Genomic DNA, 22,660 nt, shown 5'->3' on the forward strand with positions numbered 1-22,660 from the left:
CCAATGAGACAACCCTTCGCATGAGGTGGCCAAAGTACTGGAGTTCCAGCTTTAGCATCATTCCTTCCAAAGAAACCCCAGGGCCGATCTCCTTCAGAATGGACTGGTTGGATCTCCTTGCAGTCCAAGGGACTCTCAAATGTCTTCTCCAACACCACAGTTCAAAAGCATAAATTCTTTGGTGCTCAGCCTTCTTCACAGTCCAACCTCAACATAGCAAAGGCCAACATAGCAAAGGCCAACATGACAACAGCAAGCATTATCCTCAATGGTGAAAACCTGAAAGCATTGCCCCTAAGATCAGGAACAAGACAAGGGTGTCCACTTTCACCACTATTATTCAACATAGTTTTGAAAGTCCTAGCTACAGCAATCAGAGAAGAAAAAGAAAGAAACACAATCCAGATTATTAAAAAAAAAGAAGAAATAAAGCTCTCACTGTTTGGCAGATGACATGATACTACATATAGAAAACCCTGTAAATACTATCAGAAAATTACTAGAGATAATCAGTGATAGCAAAGTCACAGGATACAAAATGAACACACAATTCACTTGCATTTGTATATACTAACAATGAAATGTTAGAAAAATAAGAAATCAATCCCATTCACCATTGCAAAAAAAAAAAAATTATCTAGGGATAAACTTACCTAAGGAGACAAAATAGCTGTATACAGAAAATTATAAGACACTGATGAAACAAATCAAAGATGACATAAATGGATCAAGAGATATTCTATATTCCTGGGTAGGAAGAATCAATATTGTGAAAATGACTATCCTACAGAATCAATGTGATCCCTATCAAATTATCAATGGCATTTTTCACAGAACTACAAGAAAATATTTCACAATTCATATGGAAACTCAAAAGACCCCAAATAGCCAAAGCAATCTTGAGAAAGAAGAATGGAGCTGGAGGAATCAACTTTCCTGACTTCAGATTATACTACAAAGCTACAGTCATGAAGACAGTATGGTACTGGCACAAAACCAGAAATATAACCCAATGGAACAAGATAGAAAGCCCAGAAATAAACCAATGCACCTATGGGTACCTTATTTTTGACAAAGGAGGTAAGAATATACAATGGAGCAAAGACAGCAACTTCAATAAGTGGTGTTGGGAAAACTGGAATGCTACATGTAAAAGAATGAAATTAGAACCTTTCCTAACACCATTCACAAAGCAAAACTCAGAATGGATTAAATACCTAAATGCAAGACCAGAAACTATAAAACTCTTAGAGGAAAACATAGGTAGAACACTTGATGACATAAATCAAAAGAAGATCCTCTATGAACCACCTCCTAGATAATGGAGACAAATGCAAAAGTGAACAAGTGGGACCTGATTAAACTCAAAAACTTTTGCACAGGAAAGGACACTATAAGCAACATGAAAAGACAGCCCTTAGAATGGAAGAAAATAGCAGCAAATGAAAGAACTGACAAAGGATTAATTTCCAAAATATACAAGCAACTCATACAACTCAATACTAGAAAAACAATCAACCAATGAAAAATTGGGGAAAAGACCTAAAGAGACATTACTCCAAAGAAGACATACAGATGGCTGACAAACACATGAAAAGATGCTCAACATCGCTCATAACTAGAGAAATGTAAAGCAAAATTACAATGAAATATCACCTCACACCAGTCAGAATGGCCGTCATCAAAAAGTCTACAAACAGTAAATGCTGGAGAGGGTGTGGAGAAAACGGAATATTCTTGCACTGGTGGTAGGAATGCAAATTGATATAGCCACTATGGAAGATGGTATGGAGAATCATTGAAAAAGTAGGAATAAAACTATCATATGACCCAGCAATCCCAGTCCTAGTCATACACCCTGAGGAATCCAAAAATGAAACAGACACATGTACCCCAGTGTTTATTGCATCACTGTTTACAATAGCTAGAACATGGAAGCAACTTAGATGACCATCAACAGATGAATGGATAAAGAAGTTGTGGTACATATAAACAATATAATATTATCCAGCCACAAAAAGGAATGCATCTGAGTCATTTCTAATGAGATGGATGATACTAGAGCCTATTATACAGAGTGAAGGAAGTCAGAAAGAGAAAGCTAAATACTGTATACTAACACATGCATACGGGATCTAGAAAGATGATACCAAAGGATTTATTTACAGGGCATCAATAGAGAAACAGAGACACACACACATATGTGTGTGTGTGTGTGTAAGGCATAAATGGCTTAACTTTTCCACACAATTTGTCCTGTAAATTGTCAGCCTTATCATTACACTGAGTAACGCTGTTTGTCTTCAGTAATGTTATTTTTGGTAATGGAGTGTGTGGCATGATTTTTCTCCAGCATTCAAGAGATAATCCCTTATAAACTTTCCATTCCTAAAAAGTTTTAATGAAGAGAGGATATTTTTTCAATTCTTATGTAATTTGATTTTACATTATAATTATTTGTTATATTTTAATACTATTTTATTAATCTGGGGAATTTCCAGGTACCTCACTGGAAAAAAATACCACTGGAAAGAAAAATATAATCAAATAAAAATCCCTGTACTACTCTGTGCTCTTATCTTGGCAGTGGAAAGCACATTTCTAAGAAAAGACTTAATTTCAACAAGTCAAATATCTTCAAGGTAAATGTTGCCCTAAAACTTGCCTTGTTTTACAGCCATAGAAAAAGTAGATTTTTAAAAAAGCAGCCAAAATTTTTGTCTAATTGATCAGAGCCAAAGGGTTCATGATTCTTTTTTTTTTTTTTTAATATTGAACTATTATAAAAAATAGAGTGAAACATACTTTTGTGGTTTGTAAGGCAAAGCCAGTCCTTAAATGATATTCAATTTATCATATTAAATTATAAAACCCTGTTTTTCAAACAATATTGAAAAAGAGATTAAGAAAAATTACCAACAACTTTTTGAGTATTTTCTTTTTTAAAATGATAAATGGTATTTTACTAAGTTTTTAACAAATTGTGTACAATTTAGAAATACTTTCCAAGTACACCATTCTTGAACCTTTTCTTATAATTGTAAATATTTAGATCACTTCACTATATTCCGTAATGACATTTTAAAGTTTATTTTCCATAAAGGAACAACTGTGAAAAAGATCAAACGGTATCAATTTTATGTTTTATTGCCTTCCAAAGCAATCTGTGGAATTATATAGCTAAAATTTTCACTTCTATTGCAAATGATCAATCACCTGAGACATATTAGAAGCTCTTAATATGACAGACAAAAGAAGACACAATTGGCCAATGAAATGACCAAAGATTTATTGATCTTATTGTTTAATATCTGTATTTGCACAACAACAGATATAAATATTTGACTCTTTCATTAACTTTATACAATAAAGAATTATGGTCTTCCTAGTGGTCATGTACAGTTGTGAGAGCTGGCCTGTAACAAAGGCAGAGGAAGCAGAGGTCAAATTGCCAACATCCGTTTGCTCTTTGATAAAGCAAGAGAGTTCCAGAAAAACATCTACTTCTGCTTTATTGACTATGTCAAAGCTTTTGACTTTGTGGATCACAATTAGCTGTGGAAAATTCTGAAAGACATGGGAATACCAGACCACCTGACCGGGCTCCAGAGAAATCTGTATGCAGGTCAAGAAGCAACAATTAGAGCCAGACTTGGAAGAACAGACTGGTTCCAAACTGAGAAAGGAGTACATCAAGGCTGTATGTAGTCACTCTACTTATTTAACTTCTATGCAGAGTACATCATGGGAAATGCTGGGATGGATGAAATGCAGGCTGGAATCAAGATTGCCGGGAGAAATATCAACAACCTCAGATAAGCAGATAACACCACCCTTATGGCAGAAAGCAAAGAACTAAAGAGTCTCTTGATGAAAGTGAAAGAGAAGAGTGGAAAAGCTGGCTTAAAACTCACCATTCAGAAACTGAAGATCATGGCATCCAGTCCCATCACTTCATGGCAAATAGCTGGGGAAACAATGGAAACAGTGACAGACTTTATTTTCTTGGGCTCCAAAATCACTGCAGATGGTGACTGCAGCCATGAAATTAAAAGATGCTTGCTCCTTCAAAGAAAAGCTAGGACAAACCTAGACAGCATATTCAAAAGCAGAGCCATTACTTTGCCAACACAGGTCCATCTAGTCAAAGCTATGGTTCTTCCAGTAGTCATGTATGGATGTGAGAGCAGGACCATAAAGAAATCTGAGCACCAAAACACTAATGCTTTTGAACTGTGGTGTTGGAGAAGACTCTTGAGAATCCCTTGGACTGCAAGGAGATCCAACCAGGCCATCCTAAAGGAAATCAGTCCTGAATATTCATTGGAAGGACTGATCCTGAAGCTGAAATTCTCATACTTTGGCCACCTGATGCAAATAAATGACTCATTTGAAAATCCCCTAATGCTGGGAAACATTAAAAGCATGAGAAGAAGGGGACCACAGAGGATGAGATGGTTGGATGGCATCACTGACTCAATGGACATGAGTTTAAGCAAGCTCTGGGAGTTGGTGATGGACAGGGAAGCCTGGAGTGCTACAGTCCATGGGGTTGCAAACAGTCAGACACGACTGAGTGACTGAACTGAACTGAATGAGAAAGAGGGTAAGAGAAGTAGAAAGGTGTGTATCTGTGTGTGTGTGCTCTTAGTCTTTCCTAGTAATGGTGCTAACTTCTTTATCTGGGTTCTTTGATTTAATTAAAGAACTCTCCATGTTAGAAATGTTTATTTCTGTTTTAATATGAAGATATGGTCTTCAAATTCTGCCTTTTTCTGCTTCCTAAACACATCCTTTTACTACCTGCCAGAATGGTCATTCCAGAATACCAGTGAGGCCAATGAGAAGTGCTAAAGGATGTCTTCAAGGCAGCATGTGGTAGATGGGGTGTGGAAATTAGCCTAAGAGTTATCTGGGTTTGAATCCCAGTGCTGCTACTAGTTAGCTAGATTGACACTTGTTCAGAGTTATACAAATACTCCAGATGCTCATTGGTTTCATGGTCTGTTAAATGAATGTAATAATTTCATGTACATAAAGATGGGCTTCCCAGGGGATGCAGAGGTAAAGAATCTGCCTTTCATTGTAGAAGAGGCAAGAGACTCAGGTTCAGTCCCTGGGCTAGGAAGATCCCCTAGAGAAGGAAATAGAAGCCCACTCCAGTATTCTTGCCTGGAGAAATCCATGGACACAGGACCCTTGTGGGCTACACTCCAAGGGATCGCAAAGAGGTGGACACGACTGAGTGCATGTGTGCGTGGGCACACACACGAGTAAAAACTTAACTAGTCTAGAATCGCCAGATGTATTTAATATCAGTTCCTTTCTTCTCCCTACCTTTAATTAGAGACAATGGTGATCAAGTGCGGATTCAGCTGGCTTTGGGGAACTTGATGGAAGAAAAGAGCATGTGTGGGACCGTCCTGAGAGGTAAAGCTCCCTTGTTGGAGGAGAGTTGAGGTGTGTGGCCTGATCCTTTGCAGGGTTCCTGGTTCAAGGACTGAAAAGAACATAATGTAAGGAAGGAGTGAGAAAGAGGGAAAGGTCAGTAACAGATGTGTATCTATTAAAATAGTTAAGTTAATGTAATTAAAATAATTCAGTGGAGATTTGAATCAGAACTGCTGGAGATGGAGGTGGGGTGGGTGGTCAGATTCTGAATGTTGATCTGCTGCTGCTGCCGCTAAGTCACCTCAGTCGTGTCCGACTCTGTGCGACCCCATAGACGGCAGCCCAGCAGGCTCCCCCGTCCCTGGGATTCTCCAGGCAAGAACAGTGGAGTGGGTTGCCATTTCCTTCTCCAATGCATGAAAGTGAAAAGTGAAAGTGAAGTCGCTCAGTCGTGTCCGACTCTTCGCGACCCCATGGACTGCCGCAGATGTTAAATGGGAAAGGAAAGAAAGTGAGGGATTAATCATGATTATCAGCTTTTTGTCAAGAAAAAACTGTAAGGAGTCTATGGGATTATGAAGTGAGGCAAATTGGGGCAGAGAAAGATCTCTTCTCTTGAGTTGTTGGCACACTTCAATGTAACTCACAAGTTCCAGGCAGAATATTTGGGAGAGCCAACAAAGTGATATTGAAATATGAGACCAAACATCCATTAATTGCCTATACAAGATGAAGTCATTTTCATTTTATATTTACTTACATTGTAATACTGTAAGAATTTCTAAGAGTGTTATTCATTTCAAAATTATTCATTTAAAGATAAAATTAATATTCTAACAGACGTATTCTTGAAGAATAGTATTACCAGAACTAGAGGAAAGTAAATATAAAATGATATTATTTGAATAATATTTTGTAAATGTTATGCAAGTGAACTTTCTGTAGATGCCTTTGATTATTAACTTTTTCTCTTCTCATTTTCTGCCCTTAAATTTATAACATGAACCACCGATGGGATTGAGTTTGTTGTTGTTTAGTTGCTAAGTTGTACCTGACTCTTTGCAACCCCATGGACTAGAGCCCTCCAGGCTCCTCTGTCTGTGGGATTTCCCAGGCAAGAATACTGGGGCGGGTTGCCTTTTCCTTCTTCAGGGGGTCTTCCTGACCCAGAGATAAAACCCATATCTCCTGAATTGGCATGTTGCTTCTTTACCTCTGAGTCACCAGGGAAGCCCTGGGAATGAGTTCAATGGAACTGGAAGTCCCAGGAAAAACATACTGAGAGAAAATAAGATTTATGGGTATGTACATCATTGTTTCTAGATTATTTCACATGTTAATCAATACAATCTGTTGTCATTATAAGGTATATAAATAGTTAAAGTAATTTAGATTCAAAGATGTTTTAGGGTCTTGTCTTAGTTTACTAGGGCTGCCATCACAAAATACCACAGACAGAATGTTATTCTCTCATGTTCTGGAGGCTAGGAGTTAAGATCAAGTTGGTTTTTCTTGAGAAGTCTGTCCTTGGCTTTGAGATGACTGCCTTCTCACTGGGCTCTCTCATGGCTTTCTTTCTGTGTAGATATGGAATTAAGACTCCAACAGAAAAGTGTAGGAGGACAAAATTAAGTTCATAACACTCAAATGGCTATTAAACAATAAAACTGGGATTTTCCTTCTCCCAGACTCCACAATGCAAGTTGTACACATGTAGTGTTTGACGTCAGACTAAGGCCTGAGACTAGAGATAGAGGTAGGAGCATACAGTGGGAAGGGAGCAGGGGTCACTTGAAGAGTCTTATGTAATGGAGATATATAAATGCTGATACTTAAATTATTGCTTACTTTTCTTGGAGTCAAATTACCTGTAGGCCATTTAAAAAATATTTCATTTTTATTGAAGTAGAGTTGATTTACAATGTTGTGTTAATTTCAGGTGTACAGCAAAGTTATATATATATATATATATATATATATATATATATATATATATCTCCATATGTATCTCTGGGCTTCCCTGGTGGCTCCACAGTAAAGAATCTGTCTGCCAATGCAGGGGGTGAGGGTTCAAGCCCTGGGTGGGGAAAATGCCCTGGAGATGGAAATGGCAACCTGATCCAATATTCTTGCCTGGGAAATCCCATGGACAGAGGAGCTTGGTGGACTGCAGTCCATGGGTTTATAAAGAATCGGACATGACTTAGCAACTAAACACACACACACACACACACGCACACGCACACACACCCCTCTATTTTTTTCAGATTCTTTTCCCTTAGAGGATATTGCAAAATATTGAGTATAATTCCTGGTGCTATACTGTAGGTCTTTGTCAGTTTTATATTTTATATATAGTATTGTGTACATTTTAACCCCAAACTCCTAATTTATCCCCCTTGCTTTTCCCCTTTGGTAACCATATATTTGTTTTCCATGTCTTTTGGTTTGTTTTGTATGTAAGTTTTTTTTGTATCTCTCTCTTTTTTTTTTTTAAAGAATCAACACATACACAATACCATACGATGTTTGTCTCTCTCTGTCTGTCTTACTTCACTTAGTATGATAATGTCTAGGTCCATCTATGTTGCTGCAAGTGGCATTATTTCATTCTTTTTTATGACTGAATAATATACCCTTGTATACATGTCCCGCCTCTTCTTTATCCATTCCTCTTTTGATGGACATTTAGGTTGCTTCCATGTCTCAGTTGTTGTAAAAGTGTTGCACTGAACATCGGGGTGCCTGTATCTTTGTAAATTATGGTTTCCTCTGGATGTATGCCCAGGAGAGGTATTTCTGGGTCATATGGTAGCTCTATTGTTAGTTATTTAAGAACCTCCTTACTGTTCTCCATGCTGGTTGTAGCAGTTTACATTCCCACCAATAGTTTAGAAGGGTTCTCTTTTCTCCACACTCTTTCCAATCTTTATTATTTGTACATTTTTTGATAATGGTATATTGGACTGGTGTGAAGTGGTATCTCACTGTAGTTTTGATTTGCATTTCTCTAATAATTAGAAACGTTGGGCATCTTTTCATGTGTCTGGCCATCTGTATGTCTGCTTTAGAGAAAATGCACATTTAGATCTTCTGCCCATTTTTGGATTGGGTTGTTGTTTTTATTTTTATTTTTTATATTAAGCTTCATAAGCTGTTTTTATATTTTAGAGATTAATCCCTGGAGGTTAATCACATCATTCACAAATATTTCCCCCCATTCTGTAGGTTGTCATTTCTTTGTTTTTGGTTTCCTTTGCTGAGCAGAACTTTTTAAGTTTAACTAGGTCCCATTTGTTTATTTCCATTACTCTAGGAGTCAAATTCATAAAGATATTGCCATGATTTATATCAAAGAGGTTCTGTGTATGTTTTCCTCTAGTTTTATAGTATCCAGTCTTACATTTAGGCTTTTAATTCCTTTTGAGTTTATTTGTATGTGTGTGTGTTGTTAGAAAATGTTTTAATTTCATTCTTTTACATGTAGTTATCTAGCTTCCCAGCATCATTTATTGAGGAGACTGTTTTTGTTCATTATATATTCTTAACTCCTTTGTTGTAGATTAATTCACTGAATGTGCGTGTGTTTATTTCTGGGCTCTCTATCTTGTTCCATTGATCTGTATTTTCATTTTTGTACCTGTGTGTCATTTTTTAAATTAAAATATAATGCTTCTTGCAAAATCCCTAATTAGTCTTCTGGGAAAAGGCAAAATATAGCAGTAGTGTAGAAGACTGCAAAATTGACCATCATCATCAAGCTATAGCAATGTTGTACTTCTCTTCAGTCACAAATATAAATCTTAAATATTTAGAGCAAACTTAAAAATTTGTAAGAGAATAAATGTTTACAAAAAATGCAAACTGTGCCTTGGGACCTCTGATATTCCAAACTTGCTTTTTACATATTCATGATCCTATTTCTTATATCTCTGAACACTGGATTCATTTTTCTGCTTTAACTTTTAAATAAAATGTGAAACTATTTACACTAAAGAGTAGGAGATAAACACTGGCCTAAAAAAAAAAAAAGCTGTTTGTGCATGTATGTGCATGTGTGTATTTCTGTGTTGAGTTAAACAATGCTTTCATTAGATGAATTGATATCGAAAGAAAAAATTTTGGTTTTGTCCAGTAGATAAAATTAGGTACTTTGAGAGACAGGAGGCCTTTATTAACTTGCTGATAGTATGTCAAGTGAACAATAACTTTTAATGCCTGCATTCAGTGGTCTTTTCCTCTTCAGGAGATATAAACACAGATTTAGATGTAGATATAGAAATGGTGAAATATACATGAATATTCTGACCTATCATAAGATGTACAGATCAGATCAGATCAGTTGCTCAGTCGTGTCCGACTCTTTGCGACCCCAAAATCGCAGCACGCCAGGCCTCCCTGTCCATCACCAACTCCCAGAGTTCACTCAGACTCACGTGCATCGAGTCAGTGATGCCATCCAGCCATCTCATCCTCTGGCGTCCCCTTCTCCTCCTGCCCCCACTCCCTCCCAGCATCAGAGTCTTTTCCAATGAGTCAACTCTTCGCATGAGGTGGCCAAAGTACTGGAGTTTCAGCTTTAGTATCATTCCTTCCAAAGAAATCCCAGGGACAATCTCCTTCAGAATGGACTGGTTGGATATCCTCGCAGTCCAAGGGACTCTCAAGAGTCTTCTCCAACACTGCAGTTCAAAAGCATCAATTCTTCAGTGCTCAGCCTTCTTCACAGTCCAACTCTCACATCCATACATGACCACTGGAAAAACCATAGCCTTGACTAGACGGATCTTTGTTGGCAAAATAATGTCTCTGCTTTTAAATATGCTATCTAGGTTGGTCATAACTTTCCTTCCAAGGAGTAAGCTTCTTTTAATTTCATGGCTGCAGTCACCATCTGCAGTGATTTTGGAGCCCAGAAAAATAAAATCTGACACTGTTTCCACTGTTTCCCCGTTTACTTCCCATGAAGTGATGGGACCGGATGCCATGATCTTCGTTTTCTGAATGTTGAGCTTTAAGCCAACTTTTTCACTCTCCTCTTTCACTTTCATCAAGAGGCTTTTTAGTTCCTCTTCACTTTCTGCCATAAGGGTGGTGTCATCTGCATATCTGAGGTGATTGATATTTCTCCCGGCAATCTTGATTCCAGCTTGTTTCTTCCAGTCCAGCATTTCTCATGATGTGCTCTGCATATAAGTTAAATAAACAGGGTGACAATATACAGCCTTGACCACCTCCTTTTCCTATTTGGAACCAGTCTGTTGTTCCATGTGCAGCTCTAACTGTTCCTTCCTGAGCTGCATATAGGTTTCTCCAGGGCCAGGTCAGGTGGTCTGGTATTCCCATCTCTTTCAGAATTTCCCACAGTTTATTGTGATCCACACACTCAAAGGCTTTGGCATAGTCAATAAAACAGAAATAGATGTTTTTCTGGAACTCTCTTGCTTTTTCCATGATCCAGGGGATGTTGGCAATTTGATCTCTGGTTCCTCTGCCTTTTCTAAAACCAGCTTGAATATCAGGAGGTTCACGGTTCACATATTGCTGAAGCCTGGCTTGGAGAATTTTGAGCATTACTTTACTAGCGTGTGAGATGAGTGCAATTGTGTGGTAGTTTGAGCATTCTTTGGCATTGCCTTTCTTTGGGATTGGAATGAAAACTGACCTTTTCCAGTCCTGTGGCCACTGCTGAGTTTTCCAAATGTGCTGGCATATTGAGTGCAGCACTTTCACAGCATCATCTTTCAGGATTTTCAATAGCTCAACTGGAATTCCATCACCTCCACTAGCTTTGTTCATAGTGATGCTTTCTAAGGCCCACTTGACTTCACATTCCAGCATGTCTGACTGTAGGTCAGTGATCACACTATCGTGATTATCTGGGTCGTGAAGATCTTTTTTGCACAGTTCTCCTGTGTAATCTTGCCATCTCTTCTTAATATCTTCTGCTTCTGTTAGGTTCATACCATTTCTGTCCTTTATCGAGCCCATCTTTGCATGAAATTTTCCTTTGGTATCTCTGATTTTCTTGAAGAGATCTTTAGTCTTTCCCATTCTGTTGTTTTCCTCTATTTCTTTGCATTGATCGTGAAGAAGGCTTTCTTATCTCTTCCTACTAGTCTTTGGAACTCTGCATACAGATGTTTATATCTTTCCTTTTCTCCTTTGCTTTTCCCTTCTCTTCTTTTCACAGCTATTTATAAGGCCTCCCCAGACAGCCATTTTGCTTTTTTGCATTTCTTTTCCATGGGAATGGTCTTGATCCCTGTCTCCTGTATAATGTCACAAACCTCATTCCATCTATATATATATTTGTATATTTTAATGGTCCTTATTTGATTTAATTTTAAAATAGAGCTTGCTATTGTTGATCATAGAATCTTCCATGCATAGAAATAAATAGTTTGGCCTTAGAGAATTTTTGCACAGCTTCATCACACAGAAAACTAAGTGTCACCAGGGACTCATTGAGTAGTAGAGCACTCAGTAACATACAAGTAACAAAGCAAACACCCTTAACATATATATATATATTTACTGGACAAGAGAAAAAATGTCAGAAGACTTTCTCTACAGGGAATAAAAATCCTTTTATTTTATTATATGTTATAATAACACTTCTCCCATTTTCCTGGGAATTTTAATGCTCTCAGTAGTAAGGTAAGAGGGGTATTCTTTCAGCAAAAGACCTAGAAAGCTAGATTTTACAAAAATGGTTCAGGTCATTATTTTTAAGATTTTTAGTAGGGCAGCCTTAACATCAGTGTGCTGGTTGATTTTTAAAGCTCTTTTTGTATTGCTTTTGAGTTTTAATATTAAAGAATTGTGAAATTTGGAACAGATGTAGTTTATAAGCACTGAATTTGTTTTATTTAGATATAATGCCTACACATATACCTGAGAGATAAAAAAATTCAAACACTATATGGAAAGTCTTTGAATTTCATTTATAGAAAAAAAAAACAAAACAAAACTGAAGTAGCAATCGTACCTGCATATTTAAATGACATGGTGTACTTTCAATGTTTCTGATGTTTACACCTAATTTTATAATTAAATTTTTGTAATTACTCATACTTTTAGTGCACTGCATTTTGCTTACCATTTGTTTTATATACATTTTTTTTTTCTTTTTGACCACACCTTAGAGCATGTGGGATTTTAGTTACCCCACCAGGGATCAAACCTGAATCCCTAGCATTGGAAGCACAGAGTCCTAACTACTGGACAACCAGGGAAGTCATTGCTTTATGTATTTTAATTGAAAACTCTATATGTTTTAGCTAAAAAATATTTAAGACAAAAAATTTAAAATTCCATTTCATCCCATTAGGTTTCACTTCTTTCCCAAGGATATGCCCTTGTTTCTATGTGCTCTTTTAGCCATTTCCCTATGTTTCCATAGTAATTATGCATATTCTTTTTATTTTCATAAATGTCATCATGCTATGCATACTATTATCATCATGTTCCCTTTCTAATGGCAATGCTATGCTATGCTATGCTAAGTCACTTCGGTCGTGTCCGACTCTGTGTGACCCCAGAGATGGCAGCACACCAGGCTCCCCTGTCCCTGGGATTCTCCAGGCAAGAACACCGGAGTGGGTTGCCATTTCCTTCTCCAATGCATGAAAGTGAAAAGGGAAAGTGAAGTCGCTCAGTCGTGTCCGACTCCTAGCAACCCCATGGACTGCAGCCCACCAGGCTCCTCCGTCCATGGGATTTTCCAGGCAAGTGTACTGGAGTGGGATGCCATTGCCTTCTCCGTCTAATGGCAATACCATTATTTATTTAATGTTTCACTTCATAGGAAAAGGTAAAACTATAAGATATTGACTTTAGGATATTCTGGTATTTAAAAATGCAGTAATCAAGGCTAATAGGAAAGGGTTGCAGACTTAAAAAATATTCACAACCTAAAAATTGAGAGTTCTGTTTTATGTGGTACAAATTCTTAGGGCCTTAAGACCAAGGGCTAGCATCTCAAGTGACCCTGAGAGAAATGCTTCCAGGACGTGAGAGAAAGAGCCAGGTGATATAGAAGTTTTGTAACAAAGGGTAGGTAGTCTTAACATCAAAAGATTATTGCTAAAGAAAACCAGCTATCTCAAGTTAAGGAATTTAGCACTTTTTCTGTATATGAGTAGATGTAAGAGACTGGGGCCACTGAAATCATTTCTTTGATATGCATCTCAGCTATTCTGGGGCCAGAATCCTGTGTTTTTCACATCCAGAGCTGGCATGGCACTCACTCACTGTAGGGAGTGGCTACAATCTGATAGCTGGCATTCTTCTCCTTCCTAAATGCTGTTAGGACTCACCAGCTCACCATCTATGGTGGCTACAATTGCTGGTGACTGTGACATCCTTCAGAGAAGGCAATGGCACCCACTCCAGTACTCTTGCCTGGGAAATCCCACGGAGGGAGGAGCCTGGTAGGCTGCAGTCCATGGAGTCGCTGAGGGTCGGACACGACTGCCGGGAGCCGGCGAGAGACATTCCACTCGTGACAAAGGTCATGAGGAAGGCGGGATCGAGCCTCAAGAGTCCCCCCGGATATTCTCGAGCATCTACCCCCAAAAAACCCAGAGTCTGCCTACTTTATTGCTTTGTGCTCTCACCTCTGACTTTACTGGGGGCTGTCCCCCACCACCATTTCGGTTTCTCTGTCAAAGAGCTAACTTACAGCTCCAATTAATAAAGTTCCTGGGCAATTAGGAGTGTTTAAATCTAAACCCCTCAGATGGCTCTCTAACTCGCCTGACAAGCTTACCCGGACACCTACAGCTATGCATAAGATTGTTTACAGTCTCCCAGCCTCGAGAGGCACGGGAAGCTTAAGATATTCAAATAGCTTAGAGCCTCTCAGAGAGTTAGAAACTGTCAGAATAAAACTAGTAAAAGATTTCATTGATGAGCCAATGTTTGTTGCCAAGTTTTCACATCCCCTGAATTGTATCCTTGAATGTGCATTAATTAATATAGTTGGTATGTAGAAAAAATAAGTAGTGGCCTTGGTGTTAGTAACTTTAGACCCTTAAGGTAATAAATTATTTCCTTTGTAAACCCATTACACATCCGCCCTATAGGAATGTAATTTTATCTTCGAAAGATGGCGCCAAACCTTAAAATAATTACTCTTAGAGAAAATAAGTCTTTGTTGATAAGTCCTTGTCAAGAGTCATAAAATGTTAATAGGCCTTCTGGCCAGAAGATGATGTAAATCACCTAAACCATTTGTATATGATACATTTGCAGGAAAGAAACCCTGGTTTTTGATAAGGATCAAAAACTGCTGACTTTGCATCCCCTATTATCCTCTATGTGTAACTTAGGGTATAAAAACCCCTGTTGAAAATAAAGCTACGGCCTTGCTCACCAACGCTTGGTCTCCCCATGTCATTCTTCCCCTCAACCTCCAGCTGAGTATCCATCTGGAGCGCGGATATCCTCTGCGACCATTTATTTGCCTGGGCTTCTAAGACCCACTCGAGAAGGTGTCTAAGGTGGGGCACCTTCCGCTATTCGAGAGGGCGCCTGTGGCCTCTGTGGTCAGAGCTAACCTGGTGTCACGGGTTATATTGATTTTCCGTGTAAACCAAGCTACTCAGCTTCTTTTCTCCACTGAATTTTCCTACTGAGCTATCCTCATTCTATTACTCTTTATATCTCTGAATAAATAAATAAATAAATAGGTCGCCTACGCCGTCTCCCCTTCGAATACCCTGGATCAGCCAGGGCTGGACCTAGGCACACGACTGAGCAACTTCACTTTCACTTTTCACGTTCATGCATTGGAGAAGGAAATGGCAACCCACTCCAGTGTTCTTGCCTGGAGAATCCCAGGGACGGGGGAGCCTGGTGGGCTGCGATCTCTGGGGTCACACAGAGTCGGACACGACTGAAGCGGCTTAGCAGCAGCAGCAGCAACAGTGACATCCTGGCCTAATGATATGACAGGGCATATTACATCTCTCAGGTGAGTTGGAGATTCAGAGCTCAGGGCTGGATTGGAGGCTAGGTGTGCTGGCCCACCACATTCCATCACTGGAAAAACAAATTCTTGTGATTGAAATCAGTGGCAAGGGAAACAAGTTGAACGTCACACCTTTTCAAATTTATGCAGTGAATACTGTCTTCCTATATACGGTGCATCGATTTGAAAGTCTTTTACAAAGTTCTAGGTACTGAATTCTTATTTTTGTTTTGCTAATTATGTTTAATTTTCTGTTTTGCCAAACTATATCAAGGAAATAATATGTACAAATAAGCACAGGATGCTAAAGTTTATTCTTCTTCCCAGATCTATTTCCTCCCATACAAGAACATCAATCATTACATAATTTCTATAAGATTCTGGAGTTGAAAGCCCATCCTGGGTATTATACAAATGTTCTTTTATAATCCTTTATGCCATTTCTGATTAAGGTAATTCACTCTTTTCATTACTGTTTTTCTTTTATTAAAATATCATCAGTAATTAGGTGACAATGACTTAAAGGAAAGAAGTAGGAGAAAGGCCTGAATATGCTGCTGGACACACTAGCTACTTCTATTGGTCTGAGGTTTAAGCAGGAACCCCAAATTAAACATTATTCCTAGGAATGCAGTGATGAAATTCAAACATACTTTCCCCATCCCATACTGTGGGAAATTGTCCAATTCTTGTCTGATTTGAATATTCTACTAGGATATTTTATAGCAGATGAGTTCTGAAATATTGATATATAAACATTCTGAGCATATTTAATGCAATAAAATCCCAAATTATTACCACACATAAAATTCTTCCTGCATTTATATTAGTCTTCTCAAGTGGGTACGATTTATCTTTCTACCATAAAAATTATCCTTTTTGTTATTTAACTCACACTGCAATATCTTGTAGTCCATAATAAATTATAAATCCTCTTTTTGCTGATGGACATGTAGGTTGCTTCCATGTCCTGGCTATTATAAACAGTGCTGCGATGAACACTGGGGTACACGTGTCTCTTTCCCTTCTGGTTTCCTCAGTGTGTATGCCCAGCAGTGGGATTGCTGGATCATAAGGCAGTTCTATTTCCAGTTTTTTAAGGAATGTCCACACTGTTCTCCATAGTGGCTGTACTAGTTTGCATTCCCACCAACAGTGTAAGAGGGTTCCCTTTTCTCCACACCCTCTCCAGCATTTATTGCTTGTAGACTTTTGGATCGCAGCTAAATCCTCTTTTTGAATGTACAAGCTGAGAGTCACACCAGAAACAAACTCTACCTTACTGAGTTCTTTAAAGACATAGAAAGCTTTGGAAAAGAATAAATGTCTCTGGAGAAATGTCCTGACAAAGCAGTAATAAAAAGGTCACACTACTTTTCATGCAGCATTTGCCTTGTTTAATAAGAATTATATCCCAAAATGTGTTTTAACTACTGATAATTAGAAACATTATAGTTAAAGAAGGAATCAAGACTACCTGAATACTAGGTTAAGCACACTGGTCTAAATTTTTTATCAAAATGGCCACTCTCTGATACGAGCATTCAGATTTATTCTCAAAGCTTTTTAACTTTTCCTAAATATCAGGGCCAGAGTGTTTTGCAGTTCTTATTTTATTATAACTCGAGACCAGTTTTTAACAGTTATTACTTTAAGAATCATGGCTTATGTCTGAAGGCTGAAATAAGAACAGGTCATAAGCATATGACAGCATGAATTTAAATGGATATATGGAGAATAAAAGAGGTATAGAGTTTACCATAAAATCAGTGGCATATTTATTAAAATACTTTATCACATTTCTTTCAAGAAAAAAAATATTTAAATTTTAAGTTGTGTGAAAGAGAAAAAGAGAAAGGAAACGCCTTCATGTGCTTTGCATTGTACTTTCTTGCAAGAGTTCATTTAAATACCATCGCATGTAGCTGAAAGACAGCTGATATGCCAATGACATTCTTATTCCTGCTGAGAACTTATTTTCAGTAATATTCAATCAGTTTAAAACAACTTCAAACTATCAGTCTGATACAATGACAAACTCAAAAAAGAAAAGGGCTAGTCACTCAGTCCTGTCTGACTCTTTGCAACCGCATGCACTGGAGGCTGCGAGGCTCCTCTGTCCATGGGATTCTCTAAGCAAGAATACTGGAGTGGGTTGACATTCCCTTTTCCAGGGTATCTTCCTGACCCAGGGATTGAACCTGGGTCTCCTACATTAAAGGCAGATTCTTTACCTTCTGGCCAACTCAAATATACAGCTGGATAAAAATTTCAACAGGGTTACTTGTTGATTGCTTACTAAAGGCAGACTCCTTAATGTCTTTTAATTCATAGATCTTCATCTCTAAAGCGAAAAATCCTGTCTACTTTGGAGGGATCTTGTGATGTGTCAGGGAGGTGCTAAGCTGCATCAGGACAGCGTCTCAATAAATACTGTCTTATCCTGTCACTAGAGATTCTGGAAATGTCTATCCATTGGGTCGAGGGGTTCAGTGTATTTGATGACTCAGTGACTTTGTTATAGTCTAAATGAGCCTAATGCAAACTACTGAATAATAAGACATCATCAATATGTTAAATATCTAATCTTAAAGAACCCATCTGCCAATGCAGGAGACCTAAGAATTGCAGATTTGATCCCTGGTTTGGAAAGATCTCCAGTAGCATATTGGGCACCTAACGCAGAGTTCCAAAGAATAGCAAGAAGAGAAAACAAAGCCTTCTTCAGCGATCAGTGCAAAGAAATAGAGGAAAACAACAGAATGGGAAAGAATAGGGATCTCTTCAAGAAAATCAGAGATACCAAAGGAACATTTCATGCAAAGATGAGCTCGATAAAGGACAGAAATGGTATGGACCTAACAGAAGCAAAAGATATTAAGAAGAGATGGCAAGAATACTCAAAAGAAATGTACAAAAAAGATCTTCATGACCCAGATAATCACGATGGTGTGATCACTGACCTAGAGCCAGAGATGCTGGAATGTGAAGTCAAGTGGGCCTTAGAAAGCATCACTACAAACAAAGCTAGTGGAGGTGACGGAATTCCAGTTAGCTATTGAAAATCCTGAAAGATGATGCTGTGAAAGTGCTGTACTCAATATGCCAGCAAATTTGGAAAACTCAGCAGTGGCCACGGACTGGAAAAGGTCAGTTTTCATTCCAATCCCAAAGAAAGGCAATGCCAAAGAATGCTCAAACTACTGCACAATTTCACTCATCTCACACGCTAGTAAAGTAATGCTCAAAATTCTCCAAGCCAGGCTTCAGCAATACATGAACCGTGAGCTTCCTGATGTTCAAGCTGGTTTTAGAAAAGGCAGAGGAACCAGAGATCAAATTGCCAACATCCGCTGGATCTTGGAAAAAGCAAGAGAGTTCCAGAAAAACATCTATTTCTGCTTTATTGACCATGCAAAGCCTTTGACTGTGTGGATCACAATAAACTGTGGGAAATTCTGAAAGAGATGGGAATACCAGACCACCTGACCTGCCTCTTGAGAAATTTGTATGCAGGTCAGGAAGCAACAGTTAGAACTGGACATGGAACAACAGACTGGTTCCAAATAGGAAAAGGAGTTCGTCAAGGCTATATATTGTCACCCTGTTTGTTTAACTTATATGCAGAGTACATCATGAGAAACGCTGGACTGGAAGAAACACAAGCTAGAATCAAGAATGCTCTAAGAAATATCAATCACCTCAGATATGCAGATGACACCACCCTTATGGCAGAAAGTGAAGAGGAACTAAAAAGCCTCTTGATGAAAGTGAAAGTGGGCAACGGTCAACAAAAATGCAAGGCAAAAACAAAACCCAGTTGATTAAGAGCACTTGGTAGGAAAGGGGTATTAAAATGATGCAATACAAGCAAGTAGCCCTCACTTGTCTACCAACTCATCAATTCATTTTGTAGGATCTAGAAGTTCTAATGAGGTGGATGAAACTGGAGCCGATTATACAGAGTGAAGTCAGCCAGAAAGAAAAACACCAATACAGTATACTAACGCATATATATGGAATTTAGAAAGATGGTAATAATAACCCTGTATGTGAGGCAGCAAAAGAGGCATAGATGTATAGAACAGTCTTTTGGACTCTGGGAGAGGGAGAGGGTAGGATGATTGGGGAGAATGGCATTGTAACATGTATAATATCATATAAGAAACAAATCGCCAGTCCAGGTTCGATGCAGGATACAGGATGCTTGAGGCTGGTGCACTGGGATGACCCAGAGGGATGGTATGGGGAGGGAGGTGGGAGGAGTGTTCAGGATTGGGAACATGTGTATACCCATGGCAGATTCATGTTGATGTATGGCAAAACCAATACAATATTGTAAAGTAATTAGCCTCCAATTAAAATAATAAATTTAAATTAAAAAAAAAAAGAAAGTGAAAGTGGGGAGTGAAAAAATTCGCTTAAAGCTCAACATTCAGAAAACGAAGATCATGGCATCTGGTCCCACCACTTCATTGGAAATAGATGGGGAAACAGTGGAAACAGTGTCAGACTTTATTTTTCTGGGCTCCAAAATCACTGCAGATGGTGACTGCAGCCATAAAATTAAAAGACGCTTACTCCTTGGAAGGAGAATTATGAGAAACATAGATAGCATATTCAAAAGCAGAGACATTACTTTGCCAACAAAGGTCCGTCTAGTCAAGGCTATGGTTTTTCCTGTGGTCGTATATGGATGTGAGAGTTGGACTGTGAAGAAGGCTGAGCACCGAAGAATTGATGCTTTTGAACTGTGGTGTTGGAGAAGACTCTTGAGAGTCCCTTGGACTGCAAGGAGATCCAACCAGTCCATTCTGAAGGAGATTGTCCCTGGGATTTCTTTGGAAGGAATGATGCTAAAGCTGAAACTCCAGTACTTTGGCCACCTCATGCAAAGGGTTGACTCATTGGAAAAGACTCTGATGCTGGGAGGGATTGGGGGCAGGAGGAGAAGGGGACGCCAGAGGATGAGATGGCTGGATGGCATCACTAACTCGATGCGCGTGAGTCTGAGTGAACTCCGGGAATTGGTGATGGACAGGGAGGCCTGGCGTGCTGCGATCCATGGGGTCGCAAAGAGTGGGACATGACTGAGTGACTGATTTGATATGAATGACCTGGGGAGTTCCTCTTTCAGTATCCTATCATTTTGCTTTTTCATACTGTTCATGGGGTTCTCAAGGCAAGAATACTGAAGTGGTTTGCCATTCCCTTCTCCAGTGGACCACATTCTGTCAGACCTCTCCACCATGACCCGCCCGTCTTGCGTGGCCCCACACGGCATGGCTTAGTTTCATTGAGGTTCATGGCATGCCTTAGTTTCATTGAGTTAGACAAGGCTGTGGACCGTGTGATTAGATTGACTAGTTTTCTGTGATTATGGTTTCAGTGTGTCTGCCCTCTGATGCCCTCTCACAACACCTACCATCTTACTTGGGTTTCTCTTACCTTGGACTTGGGGTATCTCTTCACAGCAGCTCCAGCAAAGCGCAGCCACTGCTTATTACCTTGGACGAGGATTATCTCCTCTCCAGAAAGAATGAAGGGATGGAGGCAAACCAAAAATAGTACCCAGTTGTGGATGTGCCTGGTGATGGAAGCAAGGTCTAATGCTGTATAGCGCAATATTACATAGGAACCTGGAATGTTAGGTCCATGAATCAAGGCAAATTGGAAGTGGTCAAATAGGAGATGGCAAGAGTGAACGTCGACATTCTAGGAATCAGTGAACTAAAATGGACTGGAATGGGTGAATTTAACTCAGATGACCATTATATCTACTACTGTGGGCAGGAATCCCTTAGAAGAAATGGAGTAGCCGTCATGGGCAACAAAAGAGTTTGAAATGCAGTACTTGGATGCAATCTCAAAAACACCAGAATGGCCTCTGTTTGTTTCCAAGGCAAACCATTCAAGCAGCAAGTCTATGCCCCAACCAGTAATGCTGAAGAAGCTGAAGTTGAATGGTTCTGTGAAGACCTACAAGACCTTTTAGAACTGCTGCTGCTGCTGCTGCTGCATCACTTTAGTCGTGTCCGACTCTGTGTGACCCGAGAGACGGCAGCCCACCAGGCTCCTCTGTCCCTGGGATTCTCAGGCAAGAACACTGGACTGGGTTGCCATTTCCTTCTCCAATGCATGAAAGTAAAAAGTGAAAGTGAAGTCGCTCAGTCGTGTCCGACTCTTAGCGACCCCATGGACTGCAGCCGACCAGGCTCCTCTGCCCATGGGATTTTCCAGGCAAGAGTACTGGAGTGGGGTGCCATTTCCTTCTCCGCTTTTAGAACTAACACCCATAAAAGATGTCTTTTTCATTATAGGGGACTGGAATGCAAAAATAGGAAGTCAAGAAACACCTGGAGTAACAGGTAAATTTGGCCTTGGAATACAGAATGAAGCAGGGCAAAGGCTAATAGAGCTTTGCCAAGAGAATGCACCGGTCATAGCAAACACCCTCCTCCAACAACATGAGAAGACTCTACACATGGACATCACCATATGGTCAACACCGAAATCAGATTGATTATTTTCTTTGGAGCCAGAGATGGAGAAGCTCTATACAGTCAGCAAAAACAAGACCAGGAGCTGACTGTGGCTCAGATCATGAATGCCTTATCGCCAAATTCAGACTGAAATTGAAGAAAGTAGGGAAAACTACTAGACCATTCAGGTATGACCTAAATCAAATCCCTGATGATTATACAGTGGAAGTGAGAAATAGATTTAACGGACTTGATCTGATAGAGTGCCTGATGAACTATGGATGGAGGTTTGTGACATTGTACAGGAGACAGGGATCAAGACCATCCCCATGGAAAAGAAATGCAAAAAAGCAAAAATGGCTATCTGGGGAGGCCTTACAAATAGCTGTGAAAAGAAGAGAAATGAAAAGCAAAAGAGAAAAGGAAAGATATAAGCAGCTGAATGCAGAGTTCCAAAGAAGAGCAAGGGGAGATAAGAAAGCCTTCCTCAGCGATCAATGCAAAAAAAAATAGAGGAAAACAACAGAATGGGCAAGACTAGAGATCTCTTCAAGAAGATTAGAGATACCAAGGGAACATTTCATGCAAAGATGGGCTCGATAAAGGACAGAAATGGTATGGACCTAACAGAAGCAGAAGATATTAAGAAGAGTTGGCAAGAATACACAGAAGAACTATACAAAAAAATCTTCACGACCAAGATAATCACGATGGTATGATCACTCACCTAGAGCCAGACATGCTGGAATGCAAAGTCAAGTGGGCCTTAGAAAGCATCACTACAAGCACAGCTAGTGGAGGTGATGGAATT

This window comes from Bubalus bubalis, chromosome 23 (genome assembly GCF_019923935.1).
Source record: "Bubalus bubalis isolate 160015118507 breed Murrah chromosome 23, NDDB_SH_1, whole genome shotgun sequence".
Taxonomy (NCBI): domain Eukaryota; kingdom Metazoa; phylum Chordata; class Mammalia; order Artiodactyla; family Bovidae; genus Bubalus; species Bubalus bubalis.